This window comes from Chiloscyllium plagiosum, unplaced genomic scaffold (assembly GCF_037043375.1).
Source record: "Chiloscyllium plagiosum isolate Xiang-an unplaced genomic scaffold, Cpla_swu_hap1 HiC_scaffold_28, whole genome shotgun sequence".
NCBI lineage: Eukaryota > Metazoa > Chordata > Chondrichthyes > Orectolobiformes > Hemiscylliidae > Chiloscyllium > Chiloscyllium plagiosum.
In genome coordinates this window covers 32,705,997-32,724,872 of record NW_028270166.1, presented here as the reverse complement: position 1 = coordinate 32,724,872, position 18,876 = coordinate 32,705,997, and the positions used below count along the sequence as shown (strand labels likewise).

The 18,876-nt window shown below is 48.9% G+C and overlaps 1 protein-coding gene and 1 long non-coding RNA gene across 3 annotated transcripts in view; both read right to left on the bottom strand.

Annotated features, from left to right (window-relative positions):
* Positions 1-18,876, bottom strand: part of arid3a (AT-rich interaction domain 3A) — a 109,766-nt gene that overhangs the window by 53,364 nt on the left and 37,526 nt on the right. The window lies entirely within an intron of this gene.
* Positions 7,935-17,424, bottom strand: LOC148142523 (uncharacterized). The gene is made up of 3 exons (XR_015751852.1): positions 16,222-17,424; positions 11,055-12,716; positions 7,935-8,061 (listed from the first exon to the last, which is right to left on the bottom strand). It is a non-coding gene; the product is annotated as an uncharacterized LOC148142523 (long non-coding RNA).

Here is an 18,876-nt window from a genome sequence, read left to right as displayed (position 1 = left end):
GAGAGACGGACGGGGGGGGAGAGACGCGGGGGGGGGAGAGACGCGGGGGGGGAGAGACGCGGGGGGGGGAGAGACGCGGGGGGGGAGAGACGCGGGGGGGGAGAGACGCGGGGGGGAGACGGGGGGAGAGACGCGGGGGGGGAGAGACGCGGGGGGGAGAGACGCGGGGGGGGAGAGACGCGGGGGGGGAGAGACGCGGGGGGGGAGAGACGCGGGGGGGAGAGACGCGGGGGGGGAGAGACGGGGGGGGGGAGAGACGCGGGGGGGGAGAGACGCGGGGGGGGAGAGACGCGGGGGGGGAGAGACGCGGGGGGGGAGAGACGCGGGGGGGGAGAGACGCGGGGGGGGAGAGACGCGGGGGGGGAGAGACGCGGGGGGGGAGAGACGCGGGGGGGGGAGAGACGCGGGGGGGAGAGACGCGGGGGGGAGAGACGCGGGGGGGGAGAGACGCGGGGGGGAGAGACGCGGGGGGGGAGAGACGCGGGGGGGAGGAGAGACGCGGGGGGGGAGAGACGCGGGGGGGGAGAGACGCGGGGGGGGAGAGACGCGGGGGGGGAGAGACGCGGGGGGGAGAGACGCGGGGGGGAGAGACGCGGGGGGGAGAGACGCGGGGGGGAGAGACGCGGGGGGGAGAGACGCGGGGGGGGAAGAGACGCGGGGGGGAGAGACGCGGGGGGGAGAGACGCGGGGGGGGAGAGACGCGGGGGGGGAGAGACGCGGGGGGGAGAGACGCGGGGGGGGGAGAGACGCGGGGGGGGAGAGACGCGGGGGGGAGAGACGCGGGGGGGGAGAGACGCGGGGGGGAGAGACGCGGGGGGGGAGAGACGCGGGGGGGAGAGACGCGGGGGGGGGAGACGCAGGGGTGGGGAGAGACGGGGGGGGAAGAGACAGAGGGGGGGGGAAGAGACAGAGGGGGGGAAGAGACAGGGGGGGGGGGGGGAGAAGAGACAGGGGGGGGGGGAAGAGACGGGGGGGGGGGAAGAGACGGGGGGGAGGAGAGACGGGGGGGGGGGGGAGGAGAGACGGGGGGGGGGAAGGAGAGACGGGGGGGGGAGAGACAAAGGGGGTGGGAAAGAGAGGGGGGGGAGAGACAGAGGGGGGGGGGGGAGAGACAGAGGGGGGGGGGAGAGACAGAGGGGGGGGAGAGACGGGGGGGGGGGAGAGACAGGGGGGGGGGAGAGACAGGGGGGGGGGAGAGACAGGGGGGGGGGGAGAGACAGGGGGGGGGGGAGAGACAGGGGGGGGGGGGAGAGACGGGGGGGGGGGAGAGACAGGGGGGGGGGGGGAGAGACAGGGGGGGGGAGAGACAGAGGGGGGGGAGAGACAGAGGGGGGGGAGAGACAGAGGGGGGGGGGAGAGAGACAGGGGGGGGGGGGAGAGAGACAGGGGGGGGGGGGAGAGACAGGGGGGGGGGGGGAGAGACAGGGGGGGGGGAAGACGGGGGGGGGGGAGAGACAGAGGGGGGGGGGGAGAGACAGAGGGGGGGGGAGAGACAGAGGGGGGGGGAGAGACAGAGGGGGGGGGAGAGACAGAGGGGGGGGGAGAGACAGAGGGGGGGAGGAAGAGAGACGGGGGGGGGGGAAAGACACAGTGTGGGGGAAGAGACGGGGGGGGGGAAGAGACGGGGGGGGAGAAGAGACAGGGGGGGGAGAGAGACGGGGGGGAGAAGAGACAGTGGGGGGGAAGAGACGGGGGGGGAAGAGACAGGGGGGGGGAAGAGACAGGGGGGGGGAAGAGACAGGGGGGGGGGAAGAGACAGGGGGGGGGGAAGAGACAGGGGGGGGGGGAAGAGACGGGGGGGGGGAAAGACGGGGGGGGGGAAAGACGGGGGGGGGGGAAAGACGGGGGGGGGGGAAAGACGGGGGGGGGGGAGGAGAGACGGGGGGGGGGAGGAGAGACGGGGGGGGGGGGGAGGAGAGACGGGGGGGGGGGAGACAGAGGGGGGGGAGAGACAAAGGGGGGGGGAGAAGAGACAGGGGGGGGAGAGAGACGGGGGGGAGAAGAGACAGTGGGGGGGGAGAAGAGACAGTGGGGGGGGAGAAGAGACAGTGGGGGGAAGAGACGGGGGGGGGGGAAGAGACGGGGGGGGGGAGAGACGGGGGGGGAGGAGAGACGGGGGGGAGAGAGACGGGGGGGGGGGGGGAGAAGAGACGGGGGGGGGGGGGAAGAGACGGGGGGGAGAGACGGGGGGGGGAGAGACGGGGGGGGGGGGGGGAGACGGGGGGGGGGGGAGAGACGGGGGGGGGGAGAGACGGGGGGGGGAGAGACGGGGGGGGGAGACGGGGGGGGGAGAGACGGGGGGGGGGAGAGACGGGGGGGGGAGAGAGACGGGGGGGGAGAGACGGGGGGGGGGGGGAGACGGGGGGGGGGGGGGGACAGGGGGGGGGAGAGACGGGGGGGGGGGAAGAGACGGGGGGGGAGAAGAGACAGTGGGGGGGAAGAGTAGCGGGGGAAGAGACGGGGGGGGGGGGAAGAGACGGGGGGGGAGACGGGGGGGGGAGACGGGGGGGAGAGAGACGGGGTGGGGAGACAGGGGGGTGGGGGAGAGACAGAGGGGGGGAGACGGGGGGGAGAAACGGGGGGGGGGGAGAAAAGGGGGGGAGAAAGGGGGGGGGGAGAGACAGAGGGCGGGGGGAGAGATAGGGTGGAGGGGAGAGACGGGGGGGGGGGGGAGACAGAGGGCGGGGGGAGAGATAGGGTGGAGGGGAGAGACGGGGGGGGGGAGAGACAGGTGGGGGGGGAGAGAGACAGGGAGGGGAGAGATGGGGGGGAGAGAGACGGGGGGGGTGGAGAGAGAGACGGGGGGTGTGGGAGAGAGACAGGGGGGGGGGGAGAGAGACAGAGGGGAGACGGGGGGGAGACGGGGGGATGAGGGAGACGGTGGGGAGGGGTGGGGTGGGGGAGACACAGACAGAAAATAGGACCCCTCATGGACCAAACTGGACATGTATGTGTAGAATCGCAGGAGATGGGCAAGGTGCCCTAAGAATATTTCTCCTCTGGAGAAATGTACCGTGGAGAAAGGCATGAAGATTTGGAAACTTGGGAAAGTTAGTGGTGACATGCTGGGGACAGTCCATATCACAGTAGAGGTGGTGTTGGACATATTAAAATGTATGAAGGTGGGTAAATCTCCTGGTCCTGACCAGATGTATCCAAGAACACTGCAAGAGATTGGAGAGGAAATTGCTGATATTTTTGCATCACCGTTAGTCACGGGTGAGGTCCCGGAAGACTAGAAGGTAGCGAATGTTGTGACCTTATTCAGGAAGGGCTGCAAGAAAAATCTAGGAATTATGGACCAGTAAGGCCAACATCTATGGAAGTAAGTTACTTGAGAAGATTCTGAGATAAGATAGACATGCATTTGGAAAGATGGGGCTTGATTAGGAGTAGTCAGTATGGTTCTGAGTGGGAACCATGCCTCTAAAATTTGTTAGAGTTCTTCGAAGAAGTGACCAGGAAGGTTGACGAAGGCAGGGCGGTAGACATAGGCTTTACTGAAATCCATATAGACTATGATAAGGTTCCACATGGTAGGCTGCTCTGGAAGGTTGGATTGCATGGATTCGAGGGCAAGCTTGCAAATTGGACACACAATTGGCCTGGTGGTAGGAAGCAGAGGATAATAGAAGGATGCTTGTCAGACTGGAACGCTATGACTAGTGGAGTGTCGCAAGGGTTAGTGCTGGGCCCATTACTGTTTGTTATCTCTATTAATTATCTGGATGAGAGTATACAAGGCATGACTGGTAAGTTTGCAGATGACACAAATAAATGGTATCGTGGATAGTGAGGAAGGTTATCAGAAATTGCAGGAGGACTTTGATCAGCTGGGAAAATGGCAAATGGAGTTTAATATAGCTAAGTGTGAGGCCTTGCATTTTGGAAAATCAGATCAAGTAGGAGTTTCCTGGTGAATTGGAGGGCCTTAAGAATTGCAGTGGAACAGAGGGACCTTGGAGTTCAGGTGCACAGTTTGCTGAAAGTAGAATCACAGGTAGACAGGGCAGAGAAGGCGGCTTTTGGCACAGTGGCCTTCATCAGTCAGGGCAGAGAGTCTAGAAGTTGGGAAGTTATGTTGCAGTTGTACATGACGTTGGTGAGGCTGCACTTGGAGTGTTGCGTTCAGTTTTGGTCACCTTGCTTTAGGAAGGATGTCATTAAACTGGAAAGACTGCAGTAGAAATCTATATGGATGTTCCCAGGACTCAATGATCTGAGTTATAGGGAAAGCTTGGACAAGCTAGGACTTCTTTTCTTTAGCGAGTAGGAGACTGAGGGGGAATCTTATAGAAGTGTATAAGATGGGGGGGATCCAAGATGGTGGCAATCTGACAGGTCTGCTGTGCTGGACACTGCACCATAACCCAAGTTAAATGACTCTCAGGCTCTGGTGTGCAAGGGGTCAAAAGTTAGGTTTTCCCAAGACTATAGTCAAGAAGAGGAAATCTTTTGATGATGAAGTCAGGAGGTGGTCGAGAGATCTGAATATCCAATACTCTGTGAGGTACCCGGCAGTATTGCGCTTTAACCATGGAAGACCTGTTTACAATTTTGACTCAGCAAAATTGGGTATGTACAATCATTCATACAGCCATGGTTGCTTTCTGCACGCTCTAAGAGAAGCCAATATTTCCCTTACTTTAAAGGGGGGGAAAGATCCTGAGGACTGTGCCTTGTATTGACCTATCTCATTGCTGAATGTAAATTTCAAAATCCTGTTTAAAATGTTAGCTTTGACTTTGGAGAAGGTGTTGCCCACTACCATAAAGGAAGACCCAACAGATTTTATTATTAGAAGAGTTACGACCCCTAATATCAGGAGCGTGCTGAGTATAGTACAGATATGTCAGTAGAGGTCAACTCCAGGTTGGTGGTCTCTTTGAACACAAAAAAGGCATTTGACCAGGTGGAGTGACCATATCTTTCTGGTGCCCTGGAAGACTTTGGCCGGGGGGGGGGGGGGGGGTTTGCTAAGTGGGTGATGGTGGTGCTGTATAACGACCATATGGCAGCAGTCGTTACAAACGTCGTAAAATCAGATAATTTTAGCATTGAGAGAAGCAACCAATAAAAGTGCACTCTCTCGCCATTGCTATTCACTTTAGTAATCAAACCGCCGGCGGAGACAATTTGGAAGGACTCTCAAATTGTTGCCTCAAAAGGTAGGAATGGGAGAGCACAAAATTACTCTTTATACTGATGATGTTTTTCTCTTTCTGGCTCACCCAGAAAAGTCTGTATTGCAGTTAATACAGAAGATTAACTTATTCGGCATGTTCTCGGGATATTAGATTAATTTAACAAAATTGGAAGTCACATCTGTGGAGGTCTTGTAGGGAGTGCCTGACCTGGAGGATGGAACACAATTCCGTTTCCAGTAGTCGCAAAAAGGTTTTCTTTATTTGGGTATTTTTACTACCCCCCTTTCCACCAGCTGTAAAGAGCTAATTTTGTGCAATTGTTTGAAATGATAAAACAAGATCTTCAGCGATGGGAGGAGTTACCAATATCATGGTTAGGCCGAATAGCCCCGATTAAAATTAATGTTCTTCCTCGGCTACTATATCCCATGAGAATGCTCCTGTTATTGTTGCCCAGACAAGTGCTGCGGAGGCTCAATGGTTGGCTTGGATCCTTCATTTGACGTCATAGGCACCCTCTTATTAAATTTACCAAGGGCAACTTCCACAGGGTATTGGCGGCAGCGGCAGGGGGTTCTGGCTTTAAAGCATGGGAGGTCAAGCGAATCTCTTGTCTGGAAGACCTATTTGAAGGAGAGATCATGATGTCTTATGACCAGTTAAGTCACAAGTATGAGCTACCCAGTAGGGACCTCATCCGTTATTTTCAGATCAGGGATTATGTACAGAGAAAGACCATGCTTTTAACTCAGACCTACCAGTCCGACACAGAGAGAAGTCTGCTCTGCTGCACAGAAAATATTTTGGTCAGTACTCCATATCATTTACAGAGAGGATGCACCCTGGAAGAAATGAAAGACTTTATGGAGTCTGGAATCAGGAACTACGGATAGATTCATCTGAAGCATGGGAGGACATATGGGGGAACGTGAAAAAAGGTCTCTATATGCAATAAAGCGCAGGCTATGCAATTTAAGATTCTCTGCAGAGTCCATATGACCCCGGAACGATTAGCAAAATTCAAGAAAGGAGCATCTCCAGGTTGCCATAAATGTAAAGTGAGCACTGAGACCCTGACACATTGCCTGTGGTTGTGCCATAAGATTTGGAGGTACTGGGATGCCATAGTGAATGAGGTAGAAGAGATCCTGGGAATTGAAGTTAGGGTGGATCCGGTATCCCTCCTTTTGGGATGGCCGAATCTGCCTTCACGAGATGAATATGGAAAGAGATTATTCAACATTCTTACGTATTGCGCTAGGAAGAACATTTTCATGAGCTGAACCTCAGAAAAGCCCCCAGGTCTAATTGGCTTGCGTAGATTAGTGATGGTGCATGTTCCCCTGATTTTCTTACAAATGCGGTGCACCAGAAAACAGAACTAATCTATTAAATTACATAGACACGGACTTGTCAGCCATATTAACTAGGGCCTTTACATAACTGAGGGCTAGGTTTGGTGGTCTGGGGGCGTTGGGGGTGGAGAAGGCTTGGATAAATATGTGTATAATAGTTGATGCTCCCGTGGACGGGAGCTTTCCTGGAGGTGCGCAGGGTGATGTAATTTAAGTCAAGTCAACTCAAATCAAATTTAAATTGATTTTGTCTAGTTCGACTTCTACTAAATTAACCTAACTTAGCCTAGATTAAGTTAAGCTAATTTAAACTAATTTGCTAAATTCAATTAGTTCTCAAATTATAACATAAAAAGATTGTTCCATACCTTTGAGATGGTTTTGATTTGTTTTGTATAGTAGTTAGTAGTTTATTATTAATGTTTTTGTAATATAAGATTGATATACTAGCTTTTGTATTTTTATGATTTTGTAAAAATAAAAAACTTTTTCAATAAAAACAAAGTGTATAAGATCATGAGAGGCATGGATAGGGCGAATGCACTCAGTCTTTTTCCAAGGGTTAGGGAATCGAAGACTAAAGGGCATTAGTTTAAGATTAGGGGGGAAAGAATAAAAGGGAACCTAAGGGGCATTTTTTTTTTTTTTACACAGAGGGTGGTTTGCATATGGAATAAGCTGCCAGCAGATGTGGTTGAGGCGTGTACATTAACAACATTTAAAAGGCATTTGGACAAATACATGGGTAGGAAAGGTTTAGAAGAATATGGGCCAAGTGCCGCAAAATGGGGTGGATGTGGATGGACATTTTGTTCAGCATGGACCAGTTTGCACAAAAGCGCCTGTCTCCATGCTGTAGGACATCAAACTGAAGCAATGCTTTCATTACCATCGACTGGCTGAAATTTAGATTTTAAATCTAAATTTAAAAGGTTGAGGGTGTAGTTACTAATGTAAATAGGATTTGTTGTGTCTCTATAAATTACAGCTTTTCACATCTCTGGCCCAATTTTAAGTTTACAATGTTTGTAACCCCATCATCTTTGTCCACTCCCCATTCAGTCAGCATGCAGATAATCAATTCTTCTGCTAGTTTTATCTTAAATCTTAACAATAGGAAAAAAAAATGAACCCGCACTTCCACGGTGCTTTTTTTCATGTCACACCTCAGCAGTTCACAACCACTTTTTTTTTGTTGGAAACATTTCATGATGTGAATATTGAGCAGGCATGGCAGCATGTGGAAACAGAGAAAGAACTGAAGTTTTAATACAGTGATTTTTCATTGAAATTCTTTGAAACTGCTTTAGAAGTACAGGTAATGTAAGGTATGCAATTACAGCAACCAACTCGCAAACAGACAGAGAAGTCCCATCAATAATAAATAAGATTAATAGCCAGTTATTTGTGGTAGTCAGACACTGGGAGTAACTGCTTGCCTTTGATAGGCTTATGCTTGAAACGTCGACTCTCCTGCTCCTCAGATGCTGCTTGACCTGCTGTGCTTTTCCAATACCACACGTTTTGACTCCTCTGATGTAAGCAAGCAGAATTGTCACCTAAACATCTCAGCAGAAAGACAACAGCTGAATGTTAACGATAATGGCAAGGATATCAACACTCTCAGTTATTTGAGTGCAGTTTTAACAATCACCTTGGGTGACAACCTGCACATTTCAAAGGCTAAACCAGGATGCTGCTGTGTGAGCTAGCCTGCCAAATTTAATTTAGGCAAGAGGATTGCGAGTTGAAAACTTTGAAAAAAAAAGTGAGTAGTTTCAAGTATCTTGGTTCAGTATGGAGAAGAAAAATAAGCAACAGATTAGCTTTATTTGGAGTGCAGCTTTGTGTGATAGAAAATTATTGCTGAAAATTAAAAGGAAGAATCTATATGGTAGCTTTGAAGTGGTCTTATATAGTGCAGACGTTTGGGCAGTAGGGAAGCATAGTGGTATTATCACTGGACTATTAATCGTGAGACCCAGGTAACGTTCTGTGAATCCAGGATCGAATCCTGCCATGGCAGAGAGTGGAATTTGAATTCAATTTTTTTTTTTTAAATCTAGAATTATGAGTCTGATGATGACCAGGAATCCAGTGCCGATTATCAGCAAAACCCATCTGGTTCACTAATGTCCTTTAGGGGAGGAAACTGCCATTCTTACCTGGTCTGGCCTACATGTGACTCCAGGCCCACACCAATGTGGTTGGCTCTTAACTACATTGAGCGATTAGGGATGGGCAATAAGTGCTGTGAGCCAGTAATGCCGGCATCCCATGAATGAACTTTTAAAAGAAATCAAAAAGGAGGTACAGTGACTGAACACAAATGAAATGCTGATGAAAAATAAGTCAAAAATCAGCATCCAGCAGATCAAGGAATCAATGAAGCATTTGAGAGTACTGAAGAAAGAAAAATTATCCAAACTGAATGTTCAACTAATAAAAAGAGAAAAGGCCTACGATCTGATGAAAGGATGTGGTGGCAAAAGACTTACAGGCAGCAGGATTGAATGAGGAATCCATAACTAACAGGAGGAGACAGAAAAAGATCTTCCAGCAGTCGTGTGGCAACCCCAAAAAAATGGGAAAAGTTGAATAAAGCAGCAGTGTCAGAACAGCTCTGCTTATGCAAAAACATTGTGGGTATCTTGCTGAGACTCTGAAGATTGAAAAAAATTGGAATGGCATGAATTTGCTGTACTTGTGTTATAATCTAAACATACGAAAAGAAATGATTGTCCCTTTTAGCACAAGGTCATTTTTAACTGCATCAGAGTGCCTTTATTAGTGCCAAGCAACCTTTCTGGCACTGAATATTAATATGTGTAGAGTTTTTCTCTTAAATATTTATTAATGATGGAGGTTTAAAAGAAACTAAATTATTTTCACCTTCTGGCTTTTAGTTCTCATTGCTATTCCATTTAAATATTCTGACATTTTCTGATTTAGACTTTGCACTGCAGTTAACAATTCTTCGATCTGAGCATAAAGAGAGATACCCAACTATATGGCCCATTTACCTACAGAGGATATTACACCAACCTGGCTTTCTTATCGCAGCAAACTCTCATCACAAAATTCCTGAAGTCCATGGGCAAATGTAAATGTGCTGAGTGGCAGACACTATTTATTCACTGATGATAGTAAAATCTTGTCTAACATCTCCAAAACTGCATCACTCCTTAAATACAACATTGAAATGCCTGTTTAAATTATGTGCTCAAATCATGAAAGGGTAGTTTAAACCTATCAGCTTCTAAATCAAGCAGAAATGCTACCAAACAAGCAAAGCTGACATTTGGCAAATAATCTGCAATGCACTAAGTTGACTAACCTTTCTTTCCTCCTCCTGTTCATTTCCACTCAAGCCTTTCCAGCAGCCCAAGAGAAAACAGGTTCTCAGGCATTTGGAAACTTTGAGTAAGCATACCCTGTCACTTCGAGCCTTGCAACTGCAAGAATGGCTGCCTGCCAATCCCAACAAAAATCACCCAGGATCTGATACAATAGCGCCTCGACATACGAACGACACCGTTCACGAACAAATCGGTTTACGAACAGGATTGTATATAAAATTTTGCTTCAACATACATATGAAATTCAAGGTACGAATACAAAAAGCCCGTGTGCAACCACGTGGTTTCATTGTTCTGCTTTGCTACGCGCTTGTTGAACGCAAAAGCTCTTGGGCCCCGCGTGATCTCATTCAGTTCGTCTTTGACGCGTGCGCGGTGAACAGCCATCCAAGCATTCTTACGCTATCCGAGCAATGGGAAAAATTGATTCAGTTTGCGAACTTTTCGGTTCGCGAACCGTGTCCTGGAATGGATTAACTTTACTGTACATTGAAAAGCCTTTACAGATACATTCATTTTATATGTATGTCACATGTCCTGCATGCAATCACAGGAAATGTTTACATATGTGGGCAGTCTACCCAATCAATTTTCATTTCCTTCCACTCCACTTAAAGTGAATTTTACACAAAAAGGTGTTTAATGAGTTTCTATCAGATGCTTGGAAATTCAGAGGTAAATTTAAATATAGAAGAAAAGAAAGCATGGAACCTTGTGAATTGATAATGCTGTCTCTCAGCCCAACTTCATTTTGGAGAATACCAATAATTTTCGATGAGAACATATATTTCAGACATATAGTATTTTTAAAAATCAGATAATAACTTAGTATAAATACAAACTCAGTTTTAAGGTAGCAAAATGTTAAATAAATAGGTTAAATTTAGATGTTGAGAGACATAACTAAAAAACTAAAAGAAAATCAAATTACTCAGTTGCAAAACACTAAGCACACTCCAGTGATTATCCACAGTTATGATACTCATTTTGTAAAAAACAAAATGATCTTAAAATCAGTATTCTCTGCTATTTTTGTGCGACCGAAAATCCCCCTAAGCAGATAATAAGATAATAATGCAAAATGAAAATTTTAGTTCTAAAAATACCCAACAGATGTTGCCTGCCAGTAGTACTTAGAATGAAAACCAAAATGAAGTGATTGACATATAGATTATAACAGACACAAAACTTACGAACTCAAGTTGATTTTGTTTTCTTCAAGATGTGATGTTTTTTCCCTTCACTCATCAGTCACCCCTCACACTATCCTATGTATAAAAGAGCTGTGAACAATCTCTGTGCCTCCACTCTTACTTTGCTGCTACTTCTCCTAAAGACATGCAAGGACAGCTGAAGTAAATTGCTACTTTAAACATGCCTTTTGTTTAATATCTTCCCTCAGTCGCAAAGCATGAGAAAAATACTGTCGCAAATTAAAGTGCAGTACTACCAGCTTTGGTACAATTCCATAAGAACTATTGCATTCTTTTAGAAATACAGGATCTGTACTTTCCTCTCTATACAACACATTACACAAAATTATAGAATCCATGAGAATGTGCAGAGGCCAATCGGCCCATCAAGTTCACACTGATCCTCCAAAGAGCATCCAACCCAGGCCCAGCGCACATATTAGCATGGCTATTTCACTTCCTGAGCAATTTAACATGGCCAATCCACTTAACTTGCACATCTTTGAACTGTGGGAGGAAACCCACACTGACACAGGGGGAATGCGCAAATGCTGTACAGTCACCCAAGGTTGGAATTGAGCCCATGTCCTTGGCATTGTGAGAAGGAGTAATAACCACTGAGTCACCATGCCACCCAAACAGCAGATTCATTTCAGCAGAAATGGTATGCTCCTGTTTACTTATTTGGAAAAGCTTCAAAAACACTTGGTTCATCAGAAAAACCCATGCAAGGTCAAAAGAGTAAATGTGCATTTCTATGCACCAACAATAATAATTTATGTCACAATGAAACTTAGGAAGGTATTTTATTCCCAGAGATATTTTTATCAAACTATTCAGAAATGTTATATCACACCACTACAGCAGATGAGAATTGAACATGAGCCTCCAGGGGCTGAGATATTACCACTATGCCACAAGAACTCTAATTTTAATCCCAATTAAGATACTTGTAATCAACCTGTTCAGATATGTCATGACGCATATCTGGAGCAGATGGGACCTGAACCTGGGCCACTTGATTCAGGGGCAGAGAATTTTATCCACACATATAACATAGTAAAAAACATCTTCAGCTGCTTCATCAATAACCTTCTTTTGATAAATTCAGATGTGGTGGTTTTCACTGATGATGCAACTATTCAGTTCCGCTCATAATTCCTCAGATAATGAAGCATTTTTGAACAGATACAACAAAACCTGGGAAATAATCAGGCTTGGGATGATAAACAACAAGTAACATTCATGCCATACAAGTGCAGTTAATAAGGGCTAATGCCCGAAACATTGATTCTCCTGTTCCTTTGATGCTGCCTAACCTGCTGCGCTTTTCCAGCAACACATTTTTAAGTGCAGTTAATAGCCATTTCCAACCAGAGTTTCTCATCGTTTCACCTTGATATTATGATAGAATAATGATAGTGGGGATTCAAAGAAATACGAATAAACAGAACCATTACTACACCAGTCACATCAATTCTGCAGCTGCTAAACAAGGTCAGAGACTGCTTACACTGAGTTTGTCACTCACTTCCAGACTCTCCAAAGCCTTTCTATTATCTACAAGGCACAAGTCAGGAATGTGATGGAATATTCAGTCAGTCAGGATGAATATAATCTCAGCTACATTCAAGAAGCTCAATGCTAACCAAGACAAAGCACCTGCTAGTTGAAACTTTATTGCTGGAACAGCACAGCAGGTCAGGCAGCATCCAGGGAACAGGAGATTCGACGTTTCGGGCACAGGCCCTTCTTCAGGAATGAGCAGAGAGTGTTCAGCAGGAGAAGATAAAAGGTAGGGAGGAGGGACTTGGAGGAGGGGAGTTGGAAATGTGATAGGTGGAAAGAGGTCAAGGTGAGGGTGATAGGTCGGAGTAGGGTGGAGGCGGAGAGGTCAAGAAGAAGACTGCAGGTCAGGAAGGCGGTGCCGGGCTGGAAGGATCCGGCTGAGACAAGGTGGGGGGAGGGGGGATGAAGAAACTGGTGAAGTCCAAGTTCATCCCCTGCGGTTGGAGGGTTCCCAGTCGGAAGATAAGACGCTCCTCCTCCGACCGTCGGGTTGTTGTGGTTTGGCGGTGGATGAGTCCAATGACCTGCATATCCTCGGTGGAGTGGGAGGGGGAGTTGAAATGCTGTGCCACAGGTTGGTTGGGTTGGTTCGTCCGGGTGGCCCAGAGGTGCTCCCTGAATCGCTCCGCAAGTAGGCGGCCTGTCTCCCCAATATAGAGGAGGCCACACCGGCTGCAGCGGATGCAGTAGATGATGTGGGTGGAGGTGCAGGTCAATCTGTGGCGGATATGGAAGTTTCCCTTGGGGCCTTGGAGAGAAGTGAGGGGGGAGGTGTGGGCGCAAGTGTTGCACCTCCTGCGGTTGCAAGGGAAGGTGCCGGGAGTGGTGGTTGGGTCGGTGGGGGGTGTGGATCTGACAAGGGAGTCGCGGAGGGAGTGGTCTCTACGGAAAGCTGATAGGGGAGGGGAGGGAAATATATCCTTGGTGCTGGGGTCTGTTTGGAGGTGGCGGAAGTGACGGCGGATGATGCGCTGTACATGGAGATTGGTGGGGTGGTAGGTGAGGACCAGTGGGGTTCTGTCCTGGTGGCGGTTGGAGGGGCGGGGCTCAAGGGCGGAGGAGCGGGAAGTGGAGGAGATGCGGTGGAGGGCACCGTCGACCACGTCGGGGGGGAAATTGCGGTCCTTGAAGAAGGAGGCCATCTGTGTTGTACGTATTTTGAACTGGTCCTCCTGGGAGCAGATGCGGCGGAGACGAAGGAATTGGGAGAATGGGATGGCGTTTTTACAGGGGGCAGGATGGGAGGAGGTGTAGTCCAGGTAGCTGTGGGAGTCGGTAGGTTTGTAGTAGATGTCCGTGTTGATTCGGTCGCCTGAGATAGAAACAGAAAGGTCTAGGAAGGGGAGGGAGGAGTCCGAGACTGTCCAGGTGAATTTGAGGTCGGGGTGGAAGGTGTTGGTGTAGTGGATAAACTGTTCAACCTCCTCGTGGGAGCACGAGGTAGCGCCGATACAGTCATCAATGTAGCGAAGAAAAAGATGGGGGGTGGGGCCAGTGTAGTTGCGGAAGATGGATTGTTCCACATACCCTACGAAGAGGCAGGCATAGCTGGGGCCCATGCGGGTGCCCATGGCTACTCCTTTTGTTTGGAGAAAGTGGGAGGATTGGAAAGAAAAGTTGTTCAGGGTGAGGACCAGTTCGGTCAGTCGAAGGAGGGTGTCGGTGGAAGGGTACTGGGTGGTACGGCGGGAAAGGAAGAAGCGGAGTGCTTTGAGTCCTTCGTGATGGGGGATGGAGGTGTACAGGGACTGGATGTCCATGGTGAAGATGAGGCGTTGGGGACCGGGGAAGCGGAAATCCTGGAGGAGGTGGAGGGCGTGGGTGGTGTCACGAACGTAGGTGGGGAGTTCTTGGACTAATGGGGACATCCAGTCCCTGTACACCTCCATCCCCCCATCCAGTCCCTGTACATCTCCATCCCCCATCACGAAGGACTCAAAGCACTCCGCTTCTTCCTTTCCCGCCGTACCACCCAGTACCCTTCCACCGACACCCTCCTTCGACTGACCGAACTGGTCCTCACCCTGAACAACTTTTCTTTCCAATCCTCCCACTTTCTCCAAACAAAAGGAGTAGCCATGGGCACCCGCATGGGCCCCAGCTATGCCTGCCTCTTCGTAGGGTATGTGGAACAATCCATCTTCCGCAACTACACTGGCCCCACCCCCCATCTTTTTCTTCGCTACATTGATGACTGTATCGGCGCTACCTCGTGCTCCCACGAGGAGGTTGAACAGTTTATCCACTACACCAACACCTTCCACCCCGACCTCAAATTCACCTGGACAGTCTCGGACTCCTCCCTCCCCTTCCTAGACCTTTCTGTTTCTATCTCAGGCGACCGAATCAACACGGACATCTACTACAAACCTACCGACTCCCACAGCTACCTGGACTACACCTCCTCCCATCCTGCCCCCTGTAAAAACGCCATCCCATTCTCCCAATTCCTTCGTCTCCGCCGCATCTGCTCCCAGGAGGACCAGTTCAAAATACGTACAACACAGATGGCCTCCTTCTTCAAGGACCGCAATTTCCCCCCCGACGTGGTCGACGGTGCCCTCCACCGCATCTCCTCCACTTCCCGCTCCTCCGCCCTTGAGCCCCGCCCCTCCAACCGCCACCAGGACAGAACCCCACTGGTCCTCACCTACCACCCCACCAATCTCCATGTACAGCGCATCATCCGCCGTCACTTCCGCCACCTCCAAACAGACCCCAGCACCAAGGATATATTTCCCTCCCCTCCCCTATCAGCTTTCCGTAGAGACCACTCCCTCCGCGACTCCCTTGTCAGATCCACACCCCCCACCGACCCAACCACCACTCCCGGCACCTTCCCTTGCAACCGCAGGAGGTGCAACACTTGCGCCCACACCTCCCCCCTCACTTCTCTCCAAGGCCCCAAGGGAAACTTCCATATCCGCCACAGATTGACCTGCACCTCCACCCACATCATCTACTGCATCCGCTGCAGCCGGTGTGGCCTCCTCTATATTGGGGAGACAGGCCGCCTACTTGCGGAGCGATTCAGGGAGCACCTCTGGGCCACCCGGACGAACCAACCCAACCAACCTGTGGCACAGCATTTCAACTCCCCCTCCCACTCCACCGAGGATATGCAGGTCATTGGACTCATCCACCGCCAAACCACAACAACCCGACGGTCGGAGGAGGAGCGTCTTATCTTCCGACTGGGAACCCTCCAACCGCAGGGGATGAACTTGGACTTCACCAGTTTCTTCATCCCCCCTCCCCCCACCTTGTCTCAGCCGGATCCTTCCAGCCCGGCACCGCCTTCCTGACCTGCAGTCTTCTTCTTGACCTCTCCGCCTCCACCCTACTCCGACCTATCACCCTCACCTTGACCTCTTTCCACCTATCACATTTCCAACTCCCCTCCTCCAAGTCCCTCCTCCCTACCTTTTATCTTCTCCTGCTGAACACTCTCTGCTCATTCCTGAAGAAGGGCCTGTGCCCGAAACGTCGAATCTCCTGTTCCCTGGATGCTGCCTGACCTGCTGTGCTGTTCCAGCAATAAAGTTTCAACTTTGATCTCCAGCATCTGCAGACCTCACTTTCTCCTCGAAGAAAGCACCTGCTAGAACAGCCTTACCACGACCTTAAAGCATTCACTCCCTCAACCATCATCTTGCTCTGAGCAATATCTTCAAACGTACTCCACAGCAACTACCAAAGCATCTTCAACAGTATTATCCAAACCCATGACATTTACTAAATAGAAAGGCAAACATAGCAGGCACATCAAAATGTCACCTCTAAATTCCCATTATTATACACTGTTCCTTCAATGTCATTGGTTCAAAAATCCTGAAACTTTTTCCCTAACAACACTGTGGATGTTCCCACACCACAAGGACTGCAGCAGTGCGAGAAGGCAATTCACCATCACCTTCTCAAAGGAAATTACGGATGGTTAACAAGTGCTGGCCTAGCCAGTGACGCACACGTGACAGAATTTTTTTAAAAAGCCCAACTTGGAAATATATTACCATTCTTTTATTGTCATAGGTAGCAAGTTTCAGGGTGTCAAATCAAACAGCACAATGGGAGCATCGTCACCAAAAGAGACACCATTGGTTCCAAGTAGATGGCTGAACACCATCATTGGGGCAGCACAGTAGGTCAGTAATTAGCACTGCTGCCACAGCATCAGGGACCCAGGTTCAATTCAACCCTTGGATGGCTCTCTCTGGGGAGTTTGCCTATTCTCCCAATGTCTGCGTGGGTTTCCTCCAGGTGCTCCAGTTTCCTCCCACAGTCCAAAGATCGGTTACTTGGATTGACCATGGTAAATGCAGGGTTACACGGACAGGGTAGAGAGCTGGGTCTGGGTGAGATGCTTTTCCGAGGGTTGGTATGAACTCTATGGGCTAAACAGCCTCTTACACACTGTAAAGATTCTATGTATTCTATGATCTCAAGTACAAGTTAAATGGGCAATAAATGTTAGCTTTGCTACCGACACCCACTCAGTAGGTTTAAAAAAAACTTGATGTTGAAGAGCAACATGAAAAGACGTTATTGATGTTTTTATGTTTGGATAATTTTACTACATGCTAGTCAGCTATAAATCAAGATAATTGGTGTCAACAGTATTTCACAATTAGACATTACAACAGTATCAATACTCTCCTCAACTAACATCCATAAACGTGTGTGAATAAGAATTACAACAGAAGATCAGACTCTATCAAGCACATTCAAAAACGACACAACGTTGTTCCAAAAACAAATCAATCTCTGTCTTAGTAGGTATCCAAGATGGTGGTAGAGCAGGTCTCCTGAGCTGGAGCTTTGTCTGCTCGGATTGCTTTTTTTTCCTCCACTTACCTTCTGGACAGAGCTGAGTCATGGAGGCAGCAGCAGCGACAGCAGTGGCTGGGGATTCAGAGCAGGAATTTGGTAGTCTGCCATGAGGCAATTAGTGTGCCCAGGGAGAACTCTGCAGATTAGCAGCATCATGGAAGTGGCTGGGTGCCCACAGTGGGACTCTGGCAGCCTATGGTGAAGCAGTTGGTGAGCCCAGATAGCAGGTAACGGTGGGACAGCAGCATGGAGATCAAGTCCAGTGCGGGTGGGAGGACAGAGCAAGCCCAACCCAGGCAGGGTGGATAAGGGACTGAGCCCTTGTTGGGAAAGCCCAGCATGAACTACCCATGGCTAAAGAAGGATTATAATTTGGATCTTTAAACTTTATTTCTATACTGAGAAGAGCTGAAAATGTTGAACTTGTAACTTATTTAATTATTTTTCTACTTTTTACCTAAGATTTTGTACCCAGGTACCTTGAAACTAAGATAGCCCCGTGAATGGTGACATAGTAAACTTTTCACTGCACTTCTGTATCCTTGTATTTGCGTATACGTGACAATAAAGCTGAATTTTAAAGAACTGGAAGTGGCAAAAAGGTCTACGTAAAATGTCAAGATTTAGTTAGAATGCAAGAATTTGGCTTATTCCCACATCAATAACACCTTTGTTAATATTGGAATGATTTTACATACAATATTTGGTAGCTCCTTTCAGTTGCTACATTTTAATAGAAAAATAACACTTTCTTTTATAATCAAACTTTGCTGTAGTTCTGTCTGTTGAATGTTGTGCAGACCTTTTTAAAATAGACTACTGTATGTAGACAGTTTGTTCTGGGGCACCATTAAAATAGTCTTTGTTTGATGAGCAAATAAAACGTGTTTGCTGTAAAATAGGCTGCTGTTATGAGTATTGTCATGAGTCCCACCCTCCCTCCACTGCATTGACTGACAATGCAACTCACTGGCCAACTGACAATAAACTCTGCAAAAAGGAGAAAACACAGTAACATCTAAGAAAACCTGAAGAACTCATTCTATGACCACTAAAGGCAAATTAAGCAAGTTTCAAAAGGATGCAATTTTTCCATAGAAGATCCTTCATAAATTATACTCTTCTGTCAATAACTTTAAGGACTGCAGAGAATCTGCATGTTTCTTTAAACTACTGCAGAGGACAATAATTATGTGGAACAAAAATCTTTTATTACAAAGTTAACACAAAAACTGAAAGCACAGTTATGTCAAATTTTATACATAGCCACAACTGTTCAGTTTTTTTGGCATTATTCTCCCTCATCGTCAAGAACTCTCACCAAACATTTTTGTTTGACTTACCCATGTTCCCCATAACACAATAAACCTGTTATGATTTCCTAGAAGAAATACCCTTTACCCTCTATGATATTTTCAAAATG